We start from the raw sequence: 13,137 nt of genomic DNA on the forward strand, positions 1-13,137 counted from the left end.
TTCTGGAAATAAAAGCAAAAATAAACAAATGGGATCTAATTAAAATTAAAAGCTTCTGCACAACAAAGGAAAATATAAGCAAGGTGAAAAGACAGCCTTCTGAATGGGAGAAAATAATAGCAAATGAAGCAACTGACAAACAACTAATCTCAAAAATATACAAGCAACTTCTGCAGCTCAATTCCAGAAAATTAAATGACCCAATCCAAAAATGGGCCAAAGAACTAAAGAGACATTTCTCCAAAGAAGACATACGGATGGCTAACAAACACATGAAAAGATGCTCAACATCACTCATTATTAGAGAAATGCAAATCAAAACCACAATGAGGTACCACTTCACACCAGTCAAAATGGCTGCGATCCAAAAATCTGCAAGCAATAAATGCTGGAGAGGGTGTGGAGAAAAGGGAACCCTCCTACACTGTTGGTGGGAATGCAAACTAGTACAGCCACTATGGAGAACAGTGTGGAGATTCCTTAAAAAATTGCAAATAGAACTACCTTATGACCCAACAATCCCACTGCTGGGCATACACACCGAGGAAACCAGAATTGAAAGAGACACATGTACCCCAATGTTCATCGCAGCACTGTTTATAATAGCCAGGACATGGAAACAACCTAGATGTCCATCAGCAGATGAATGGATAAGAAAGCTGTGGTACATATACACAATGGAGTATTACTCAGCCGTAAAAAAGAATTCATTTGAATCAGTTCTGATGAGATGGATGAAACTGGAGCCGATTATACAGAGTGAAGTAAGCCAGAAAGAAAAACACCAATACAGTATACTAACACATATATATGGAATTTAGGAAGATGGCAATGATGACCCTGTATGCAAGACAGGGAAAGAGACACAGATGTATATAACGGACTTTTGGACTCAGAGGGAGAGGGAGAGGGTGGGATGATTTGGGAGAATGACATTCTAACATGTGTACTATCATGTAAGAATTGAATCGCCAGTCTATGTCTGACGCAGGATGCAGCATGCTTGGGGCTGGTGTATGGGGATGACCCAGAGAGATGTTATGGGGAGGGAGGTGGGAGGGGGGTTCATGTTTGGGAACGCATGTAAGAATTAAAGATTTTAAAATTTAAAAAATAAAAAACTAAATTAAAAAAAAAAAGTGTGGTATTTTGGGTTTATATTCCCGAGTGTGAATACAGGCATGAATAGTCTGAAAGGACTTAACACAGTAAGTGACTGGAGCTCATAATAAAAGAAGTCCTCAGGTTACGTCAAATTAACAATCTCATTAGTTTCTCTGCTCCACAGATCATCAGTTCGATCCAACAGCATCTACCTTCAGAAGTGTGGAAGAAAAAGAATGTTGATTTTACCCAGTGAATATGAATAATTTCACAGAACCACACATTTTTTAAAGCAATATTTTGGTCTAGTCCCCTCAGTGGAGAGAAAACTGAGGCTCTCAGAAACTGTCTGGAGCTCTACAGTGAGCTGGCAGCCTGGACCACACCATATTCCCTGAAGTCCTTCCATCCTCCCCAAGGCCCCGGACATGCTCCTCCACCCAACTCAACAAGATGATGGAGAGCAGGATTCCTAGAGCTGACGTGGGAAACTAAGAGAGAGCTAAGTTCTATTTTCACCTCTTATCTACTTAATATCTGTAAGGAAAATTGACCTTATTCTTTTGTATTTATTCCTTTTAGAAACATTACTCAAAGCGTATGTCCTTTACCAAAAATCAACAACAACAAAAAAACCTTGCTAATTTTTAGTTAGCTATTAATACTAGTTTAGTTTAGTTATTAGGCCTGGCGTGCTGTGATTCATGTGGTCGCAAAGAGTCGGACACGACTGAGCGACTGAACTGAGTTTACTTTGGACTACTTTTCCACTTTTTATCAATAAACTCCCAAATTTAAATTAATCTTTTCATACTTACATACCTTTTCCTAATTGTATATGAAGATATTAAGGTTTGCCAGATGGTCAACAGACACATGAAAAGATGCTCAACATTGCTAATCATCAGGGAAATGCAAATCAAAACCACAATGAGATATCATCCCATGCCTGTCAGAATGGCGATCATCAAAAAGAAAACAAATAGCAAATGTTGGCAAGGATGTGGAGGAAAGGGAACCCTTGTACACGGCTGATAGGAATATAAATTGGTACAGTCAGTATGGAAAACAGTATGGAGGTTTCCCAAAAAGCTAACAATAGAACTATGGTGTGACTCAGCAATTCTACTCCTGGGTATTTATCTGAAAGACACAAAAAACTAATTCAAAAAGACACATGTACCCCAATGCTCATAGCAGCCTTATTTACAACTGCTGTCAAGACACAGAAGCAACCTAAGTGTCCATCAGCAGATGAATGGACAAAGAAGATGTGCAACACACATACACACATACACACAGGCATATTATTTGGTCGTAAAAAAGATGGAATTTTGTCATTTGCAGCAACATGGATGAACATGGAGGACGTTATGCTAAGTGAAATAAGTCAGGTAGAGAAAGACAAATACTGAATGATAATCACTTAGATGTGGAATCTAAAAAATGCAACAAAGTAGTGACTAAAAGTCGGACACGACTGAGTGACTTCCCTTTCACTTTTCACTTTCATGCATTGGAGAAAGAAATGGCAACCCGCTCCAGCGTTCTTGCCTGGAGAATCCCAAGGACGGAGGAGCCTGGTGGGCTGCCATCTATGGGGTCGCACAGAGTCGGACACGACTGAAGCGACTTAGCAGCAGCAGCAGTGACTAAAACAAACAAACAAAAAAGAAGCAGACTCACAGATACAGAGAACAAACTAGTGGTTACCAGTGGGGACCGGCAAGTGGGGAAGGGAGAGGCAGTATAGAGGTCGGGGACTCAGAAGTACAAACTATGAGGTAAAACATAAGCTACAAGAATGTATTGTATAACATGGGAAATATGGCCAACATAATAACCATATAATAATTATAATAACTTAAAATAATTTTTATAATTATTATAATATATAATTTTATAATATATTATAATATATAATATAATTATTTTATAATTATTATAATAATTATAATAACTGGCCTTCCCTGGTAGCTCTGTCAGTAAAGAATCTGCCTGCAGTGCAGGAGACCCGGGTTGATTCCTGAGCTGGGAAGAGCCCCTGGAGAAGGAAATGGCAACCCACTCCAGTATTCTTGCTTGGAAAATCCCATGGACAGAGGAGCCTGGTGGGCTACAGTCCATGGGGTTGCAAGAGTTGGACATGACTTAGCAACTAAATCACCATCACCATGAATGGATAACAACCTTTTAAAAAAAGTAAAGCATTTCATAAAGCACTTTGTGGCTAATATCAGATTCTAATAGTTAAATTGATGCTCAAACTTTCTGACTCTCAATTTTCTTTTTTTTTTTTAAATAATTTTATTTATTTTTGGTTGTGAAGGTCTTTGTTGCTGCCTGTTGCTTTCCCTAGCTGTGGCACATGAGCTTAGCTGCTCCTTGGCTCAATTTTCTTTTAAGTAAGAGTTGCAGACAAAAGGAAGGAAGCAACTCATTCTAACCCACATTTCAATATCTACAATGTAGTTTTATACTTTATACCCTAAAACCATAAGACACTGAGTATTATCTATGAAAATCATGAACCACTATGTTGTATAACTGAAACTAATATAATATATCACCTACGCTTCTGTACAGGCTTCCCAATGGTAAATGACTGAAGAACGCAACAATAATAATCTACAACTACACTAAGGAAACATTACTATGATGAACGTATTTTTGAGCATATTCTTCAAAGTTGTTAAAATATCACCCGGTCCTAGCTTAGAGTTGGGGTCTGGACAAGGAAAGGACAAGGGAAGAAAGTTCTATTTCTTAAAAGGAACTATGACAGCCATCTGTGACATCGTTATCCAAGTCAGCCTTTCCTTGGAAGACTAACAAGTATCTCGTATTGATAGGCATTATCATGGGATGCTCTGCAATTTAATAAAAGCCATATCATCTGGGCTTCCCTGGTGGCTCAGTGGTAAAGAATCCGCCTGCCAATGCAGGAGACATGGGTTCGAATCCGTAATCCAGGAAGATCCCACCTGCCACACAGCAACTAATCTGGTGTGCCAGAACTATTGAACCTGTGCTCTAGAGCCCAGGAGCTGCAATACGGAGCCCAAATGCTGTAACTAACTACTGAAGCCAGAAGCCCTAGAGCCCGTGCTCAGAAACAAGAAAAGCCGCTGCAGTGAGGAAGCTGTGCGCTGCAACTAGAAATTAGCCCAGCTTGCCACAAGAAAAGCCCTGTGAGCAGCAATGAAGACCCAGCAGAGCCAAAAATAAATAAAAATATGAAAAAAAAAATGTATCATCTGAAAAGATTATCTGCTTCTCTGTGCTAAAAGTACACACAGAAATTAAATCCTATTTGAAACATTTCCCAGCCTATCACCTATGTTCAGACTTCCCAAGACATAAGACAACCACACCCCCTTTGCTGCTAAGTTGCTTCGGTTGTGTTCGACTGTGCAACCCCATAGACGGAAGCCCACCAGGCTCCACTGTCCCTGGGATTCTCCAGGCAAGAACACTGGAGTGGGTTGCCATTTCCTGCTCCAATGCATGAAAGAGAAAAGTGAAAGTGAAGTCGCTCAGTCATGTCCGACTCCTAGCTACCCCGTGGACTGCAGCCCACCAGGCTCCTCCATCAGTGCACTAATACAGGCTCAGTCCAAACCAGGGCTCATGGTGGTCACTGAAAATGAGTATTCCAAAGATGGTCTAAATAAAATCAAAGATCATCACAATAGTAAACCAGAATTTTCTGTTTGAAAAAACAATAAATCATCCTATAATGTAAACTAGTTACTTCATAGTTTATTTGCTAACAGAGGTTTCGAGCACCCACTATTCTTAAATATGGGCAGTGACATATACCCATCACTGGACATTGATTTGGTACTATTTATAATAACAACCAGGCTTCCCAGGTGGCGCTAGTGATAAAGAACTCACGTTCCAGTGCAGGAGACCTAAGAGACGTGGGTTCCCTGGGTCAGGAAGATCCCCTGGAGGAGGACATGGTAACCCAATCCAGTATTCTTGCCTGGAGAATCCCATGGACAGAGGAGTCTCGTGGTCTACAATCCATAGGGTCACAAGAGTCAGACACCCCTAAAGCGACTTAACACTCACATACATAATAAAAACCATTAAAACAGCTATTATTTCTTGAGACTCCATTGTGTTCCAGGTCTTTAAAAGGTGGTTTTATGTATATTATCTAGTTTAATTCTCTTAAAGAGTCTTATGAGGAAGGCTCTAGCCAACTCTATTTCATATAGGAGAAAACCAAGATGCAGCCCACTGCACACAGAAGCTATAGTGTGTGCTCGGTCGCTCTTCTGATTTTCCAGGCAAGAATCCTGGATTAGGTCACCATGCACTCCTCTAGGGGATCTTCCTGACCCAGGGATCGAACCCAAGTCTGTTGGCATCTCCTACAGGGCAGGTAGGTTCTTTACCCACTGAGCCACCTGGGAAACCCACACAGAAGCTTAACCTGGGGCTTTTTCAGGCAGACACCTTCCTTAGTTAACTGGTTCCTCCTGGGTGGCGGGTTTTATCTTAGACCAACAATTCCTCAACTGTTCACCAAGGCACTAGGAGTGCTGTAGCAAATTCACAGGGACAACTCAGGATTTCTGAAAATTTCAAGGGAAACACAGTATACTCAACACGCTGGACGTTGAACCTACAGGCTGGTGGAGTTCACAGTTTTCAAATCAGATCCTATCACATTCCTACCAATGACACTGTAACTCTGCAAAGCATGGGTTTTCAGTGGTTGCTGTGATAAAAAGTGAGTGCTGCAGAAAAATTAATGTGGGACAGGAAATGAGACTGTGATCCAATCAGATCCCAAGTGTGTGTGTGTGTGTGTGTGTGTGTACACACACATCCCATTTGAAACTGGTTAAGAATGATATAAATTTTTTTCTCTTAGTTTATGTGTGTCATTTTTCTTCAAACAGCTTCTATGTTGTTAGGATATAAATACTTGTTATGTTATTTCAACCTAACTACTTACTAGCTACCAAAAACCAGGGGTACTGTGAAAAAATTACTGAGATACAAAGGGCACCATGAACCAAGTTTAGGAATCTTGTGATTAACCAAGAAGTGACTGAATGTGTACAATTCACAGAGGAGAGCTGTGAGTCAACCCAAAGAAATAACTTAAAAGTCCCGAACACAAACATCACAACCAGAAAAAGAAGAATTTAGGTTAAAACCGTTTTTAAAGGTCACTCTCAGTTGGCTTAATCCTTCAAATCCCAATACAATGTCCTCTGGATAATTGGTATTTTTTTTAAAGACTTCTAAAACACATGCGTGCAAATTACTGTTTTTCCAATTCTTAGAGACTCAAGCAAAGCTTTCAAAATTATAGCCTCCAAGCTATGTTTGAAGAGACTGGGCCTCCCCCATACAGACAGAACACACCCGCGGAGCCTTGCCAACGAAACCGGGGGCAAAGCGTGACAGAGACACTGCTCACCCCAGCACTTTGATACTTTTAGCTTTTTTGCGGTTTGCATCTTACTCTCAATATCCTGCTTTTAAGTTCTACAGGCTCCAGGTTCCTGTGAAAATGGTTATTTAGAAACTTGCCTTCCACAGAGTTTCTCATATCAGATATTAAGTGTGAAAAGCAAAGGGGAAATAAACACAAAAGCCAGACTGGTGGTTCCTCTGGGAGATAAAAGAGAAGTGGAATGCCATGGGGAGGAGTGCTCGGGGCTGCAGGTTTCTAAGGATGCTCTGGCTCTTCAGCTACCTGGGTGTGTCTTCTGGTCTTATTTTTTAATTTGCACTTCTCCATTTGTCGCTTTCTGAATGCACGCTATAGTTCACAGCGGCGGCCCCAGAATTTCAGCATATGCGTGCCCTGGGAGCTGGATGTGTGCCTTGTCTCTAAGCAGAGTTGTCTCTAAGCAAACTGTCTGCTTTTACTTGGATTATGTACTTATCTGGAGAGGCTGATGGGTCTGAGTGAGAAGCGAAGGTTAATTTTTGGTGCCACCACTGAACCAGGAGTTAACAAATTGGTATTTTGTTATCACCTTTGGTTGATATCTCCCAATGTGCCATCAGTTGTTTTCCTGGGTTCTTATTCCTTTCCACCCTTCTTCCTCTCTCGCCTCATTTATGACCTAGAGTGCAGAAAACTCTTCTAATTAGAATGGTTAATTTTTTAAAAAATTCTTCATTTACAATATATTAAGCAGCTGCTAAGGATGATGGAAGATAAACAGGTGTAGTCAGCAGGTAGGACACCAGGAGAACCAAGGTTGCTATTGCTATTTTAAGGATGGGACCCCCTCCCCACAGAGACCATCAGTACACTGTGGGACCACCATGGACCCGGGTGTGCTCGTATTCATTGCCCAAGTTCCTCCCACTAACATTGGCCTAGTAGATGTTACCTAAACGTGAAATGACTATCCTCATCCACAGGCTCACAGAAAGGATGCCCAACGTTCAAGAGCTCTATGCCAAGCTTTTCACTTACATTTAACTTCTACAACAGTACTACCAGGCTATGTACAAATACACCCAGTTTACCTGAGGCTTAAAAAAGTGAATTTCCAAAGTCACACAACCTAACAAGACTCATCAAGACTCAGTCTCATAACCCCAAAGGGAACTTCATCCACCACCACTAACACCATCTCATCACGCTTTAGGGAAAACATGCTTGACCCGCTTTAGGAAATTGAAGCCCCTCTCTGGTAACAAGTAATAGACGCCACTTCCCCTCCCTCTCCTCAAATCTACCGGAAGCACCACACTGAAATTTCCAAGACAAGTGTCTGTGAACTGATGTCTCAATTCAGACCAAACAACGTGCTCGCTTCCTTGAGCTCTGGGACATGCCACTTGCTAACTCTTTACAGAGCTTAATTCCAGCCAGAACGGAGCTCCTCCGGGCAGAATAGCCCCCACGGTCCGGCGCCTGCGCCCCTTTGCGGTCCTCGAAGGGGTGAGGGAAGGGACCAGACTGCAGGCACGTCCCAGCCAAGTCCGGTCACTCCGAAGCCGACCGCAGGCCCGGGGACGGCGGGGGCCGCTGGCCACCAGAGGAGACCCTCCTCTTACGCCCCAAGACTGCCGGGTCTCCGCGTCCGGAATACCTGGGGACCCCTGTTCCCCTCACACACACACCCCGACCACCACCACCACTTTCTACAAACTCTTTCAGCTCACTGGAGCAAGAGGAAGGGGACGTACAAAGGCAATAAAGTTCTCTGCCCCCTCCCCCAAGTTCTATATTCTAGGGAAGCAAATGAAGGAAAGCGACAAGGGAGGTGCCCGGGGGAGGACCGCCCCCCCTCCCAACCTCAGGCGACTGCTTCCCCGGAGGCCGCAAGAAAGGCGGCATCGCGCTGGGTCTGGGACTCTCCCCTAAACAGTCAACGATCTGGGGGAGCCCCCACCCGCGACATCGTCCCTCCGGGATCAGAGCCCCACACACACACACCGGGAGGAGGGGGCGCCGGCCCTTGGAGAAAGAGAGGTCTGGAAAGGACCCGGCGAGGTCACACAGTACCTTTCTCTCCGCGCCGCAGGGTCCGATGCTAACGACAGGGTGGGAGGCGAGGGGATTCGGTGGGCACGGGTTCTCGCTGGCTCCGGCGGCCCCTGGGCCTCGGCGCCGCCCAGCGCCGCCGCCTCCTGCCGCCGCTCGCCGGGCTGCGCTCGCCGCTCCGCAGGTTACCTGTGGCCGAGTCGCCTCGCCCGCCGCCCGCTCGGCCCTCCGCCCCGCCCGCCCGCGCTCCGAGGCTGGGGCCGCAGCGCCCCGCAGCGGCCGGTTCGGGCGCGGCGGCGGCCCGGGGCGAGGTGGGGCCCCCCAGCCCTCCCGCCGGCCTCGCTCTGCAGCCAGCTCCCTGCCCCGCCGCCCCGCCTTCGGCGCCTGCCGAGAGGCCTCCTTATCAAGAGGGAGAGGAGCCAGGGCATGCAATTGGATGAGGTTTTCCGAGCCTAGGTTGCCAGGTTTGTTAGGAGGGAGAGGGGATTCGGGAGGAGAAACCATCCTTCAACCTGTGGCCAAGTGTGTATTTCAATGTATTCGTAGTTCACTTAGCTGAGATGTCTCAACGGAAGCGAGACAACAATGATGAAAGATCCAGATTCATTAGAAAGCTGAAGAGAAGAAAGGAAGCCTTTATTCCAAACAACTTGTCGGTTAGTAGCTTGTCGGAAGCATCTTTTAATGAAATAGGAAGCACTGAATGGTCCAGTCTCCTATATTCAAACCATGCTTTACACACTATTAACTCGGTCTGTTTTTGTCTATTTTTCAGTTACTTCTTCCGTGTCTAGAAGAGTTCCTTGAACACAGAGAGCGCTCAATAAATTTTTGTTGAATGAATCTACGAATGAGTAGGAAGGATCTCATTCAACCTTTTGAAGAAGCGTGACAGGTATCTACTCTCTGAACACAGGGAGATGGAGAGGGAGAGTTTCCGGCTTACCTGAGCTTAATTTTAACCGGATTTTTTTCGTATTCCCTCTGAAATAGACCTGGGAAAAAGAAACGTGGTGATCTCCTACGTTTTCTTAAGATATGTGTCTCCTTCTCTCCTTCAGGGAACATCAATCAGAATGAATCTAAAAAGTACTGCGCACACCAGAGAAGAGTAAGTGCCTGATTTTCTTCCAACTTCCGAACTTCCCCAATCCCAAAGTCATAACTAGAATATTACTCGGCAGGATGTGAAATCTCTTCTGAGTGTCCTTTGGCCTTCTTCAGATTTGTCCCCATCCCTGTCATTCTCCATTACGAGCTATTAGAAGAATACAATTCTTTTCCTTGCCAATCAGCTCTGAATTTCTCTCCAGGTAGGTCACCAGTGAGGGCTAGGTGATCCCCCAAGGTCAAAGTACCCATTACCTTTTAGTGTGATTGTTTCTTTCTTACACTTTTCCAGATTAAAGGCTTTTCCAAGCTAGTCCATTGAATAAACATCCAGAGATACAGAGTGCTCCATTCCTCCAGGAGGCTTTTATGAGATCACCACAGAGTGGAGATGAGATGGAGTTTGAAGTTGCATTCCTGGGCAGTCAGAGCAATCGCACATTAATCCTGCTGAAAGGAACAGAAGCCAGTCTGTAAGACATTCGAATGCTCCTGGGAGCTGACTGGTCTGCAGTTCTTCCCAGACCTTCAGTTCAGTTCAGTCACTCAGTCGGATCCAAATCTTTGTGACCCCATGAATCGCAGCACGCCAGGCCTCCCTGTCCATCACCAACTCCCGGAGTTCACTTAATTAATGGGAATCCTTGGCAGAGGGGCCTCATGAGAGCCAAAGCAGACAGTGGGTGAGCTGTTTGGAGATCATGCTTTCTTGTTTCCAGGTCGACACACGGTCTTTGGGCATCTCATGAAAGGAGAATCCTAAAGCTCCCTGTGTGTGAGGAAGGCTAGCAGCCTGCAACTTTGTTCTGCCCCTCTGTCCAGTTCCATCACAGCCAAACTCACACATCCACCTCACTACCTTCTCCTTCTGCTTCATGAGACAAAGTTTGGCTCTACCAATGATAGCTTTTACTACTCTGTTAGAATATTGTTCTTGTTCAGTTGCTAAGTCGTGTACTACTCTTGGCAACCTCATGGACTGCTGCACGCCAGGCTTCCCTGTTCTCTACTATCTCCTGGAGTTTGCTGTAGTTCAAGTCTGTTGAGTCAGTGATGCCATCTAACCAACTGCTGCTGCTGCTGCTGCCAAGTCGCTTCAGTCGTGTCCGATTCTGTGCAACCCCAGAGACGGCAGCCCACCAGGCTCCCCCGTCCCAGGGATTCTCCAGGCAAGAACACTGGAGTGGGTTGCCATATCCTTCTCCAATGCATGAAAGTGAAAAGTGAAAGTGACGTCACTCAGTCATGTCCGATTCTTAGCGACTCCATGGACTGCAACCTACCAGGCTCCTCCACCCATGGGATTTTCCAGGCAAGAGTACTGGAGTGGGGTGCCATTGCCATCTAACCAACTAACTGGCTCCTATTACCAGCAACATTTCTTTAACGAGCTGACCACACTAGCTTTCTTTTGTATCACTAGCTGCAATTGGTCCTTCAGACCACTATTCTGCCTTCCATTCCTGAAACTGCCCTTGCTAAGGCTTCCCACTCAAGAAAATTCATAAATGCTCCCTCTACAATCATGCTCTCTTTGTCTTCCAAAGGAAACGGCCATCCATAATTCTGTGTTAATAATTCTCTTACCGCAAATATATGTAGCCCTAAATACTACACTATTCAGTTTTGCCTATTTTTGAACTTTTTTCTAAGTGGAATCATTCTTCACCATTCCAGTTCAGCTTGCTTTTTTTCCACTTAGCATTCTGTTTCTGAGATTCAACTCTTCAGTTCCTCTGTTATGTGGTATTTCATTGAGAGAAGATATCATAGTTTATTTGCCCAGGTTACTTTCAAGACAGTGTGTTGGACATTGTCCCAGTTTTTACTTTTGCACACAGTGTTGCTATGAACATTCCTAAATATTTCTTCTGAGGTATGTGTGCAAGAGTTTTTAAAATACATATTTGGAAGTGGAATTGTTGGGTCTTAAGGTATGAGTATGTTCAAATTTACATACTAGGTAATGCCAATGGTTTTCTAACTCAGTTGTACCAATTTTAATTCATGCAGTGAGGTATGAAAGCCCCCTGACTCTACATCTCTGCCCGTGCTTGTTTTTCCTGTAGGTGTGAAATGATTTCTTACTGTGATTTGTGTTTCAAATACAAATTTGTAAATCAAATACTGTGATTTGCATTTCTCCAATTATAGGTATAATTGTTCATCTTTAATGTTTGCTAACTATTCTTGTTTTCTCTTTTGTTAATTTCTCATGTCTTTTGCCCTAATTTATGGGTGTTGAGAAATCCTTCTTGGCTCCAAGGATATAAAAACATTCTCCCATATTTTCTTCTGAAAGTTGTAAAGTTTTGCCTTTCGCATTCCATCTGAAATTCAATTTCTCCTCTCATTCACAGTGCGAGAGCTATCTTATAATGGTTTCCAAATATCTATGGGTCAGTTTTAGGTGCTCCGTTTTGTTACATTTCCTATCCCTATGCTGGTCACATACATCCTGAAAAACCTATGTGTTTTTTATATTGGAATATAATTGCTTTACAATATTGTGTTACTTTCTGCTGTACAACGAAGTGAATCAGCTATGTGTACACACATATCCCCTCCCTCTCGAGCCCCCCTCCCACCCCTCTCCATCCCACCCCTCTAGGTCATCACAGAGCACCGAGCTGAGCTTCTTGTGTTATGCAGCAGCTTCCCACTATCAATCTGTTTTATGCGGGGTAGTAAATATATGTCAGTGCCACTCTCCTAGCTTGTCCCACCCTCCCCTTCTCCACCTTGTGTCCGCATGTCTGTTCCTATGTCTCTGTTTCTATTCCTGCTCTCCAAATAGGTTTCTGTGAACCATTTTTCTAGATTTAATATATATGTGTTAATATACGATATCTGTTTTTGTGACTTACTTCACTCTGCTAATGACAGACTCTAGGTCTAACCATATCTCTACAAATGACCCAGTTTCATTCCTTTCTGTGGCCGAGTAATATTCTGTTGTATCTATGTACCACATCTTCTTTATTCATCTTACGTTCGCAAACAGACCCTGAGTTTTGAATTCATAGCAAACGGGTTCCAGCAGCTCAGGTCCCTTTCCATTGCTTCCCACAAAGTATGCCTCTCTGGGTAGAGAAGGCTGAAACTTCAGTGGAACCTAAATACCCTTTTCTTTGGCTTCCTTCTTTTTCTGATCATTTTCCTTCACATATTTCAGGAAGCTATCTTAACTTGTGGGTTGCATAATATGTTCAATACATACATTAATTCTATTGGCAAGAATCTTGCCATCAACCTGTTTGTTTACAATACCAGTTTTGCCATTGAGAACCTTTGCGGAGCATTCCCTTTTTGAACAAGGTTCATTCCCTTGATGTCTACAACATCACCTTCCTTGTAGATTCTCATGGATGTGGCCAAAGGAATGACTTCCGTCTTCTAAAAGGTATACAAAAAGATGCCTCGCCTCCTTCCCTTTGGATTGGTCA

General features: G+C 43.8%; 1 protein-coding gene across 4 annotated transcripts in view; it reads right to left on the reverse strand.

Annotated features, from left to right (window-relative positions):
* ANKRD6 (ankyrin repeat domain 6) overlaps positions 1-8,831 on the reverse strand; it is a 185,998-nt gene extending 177,167 nt beyond the window's left edge. For all 4 annotated transcript variants that reach the window (XM_069598280.1, XM_069598279.1, XM_069598277.1 and 1 more), the window contains exon 1: positions 8,603-8,831. The gene's annotated coding sequence lies outside the window, so the exon portion shown is untranslated. The remainder of the gene's footprint in view (positions 1-8,602) is intronic.
* Between the last annotated feature and the right edge of the window lie 4,306 nt (positions 8,832-13,137).

This window comes from Ovis canadensis, chromosome 8 (assembly GCF_042477335.2).
Source record: "Ovis canadensis isolate MfBH-ARS-UI-01 breed Bighorn chromosome 8, ARS-UI_OviCan_v2, whole genome shotgun sequence".
Taxonomy (NCBI): Eukaryota; Metazoa; Chordata; class Mammalia; order Artiodactyla; family Bovidae; genus Ovis; species Ovis canadensis.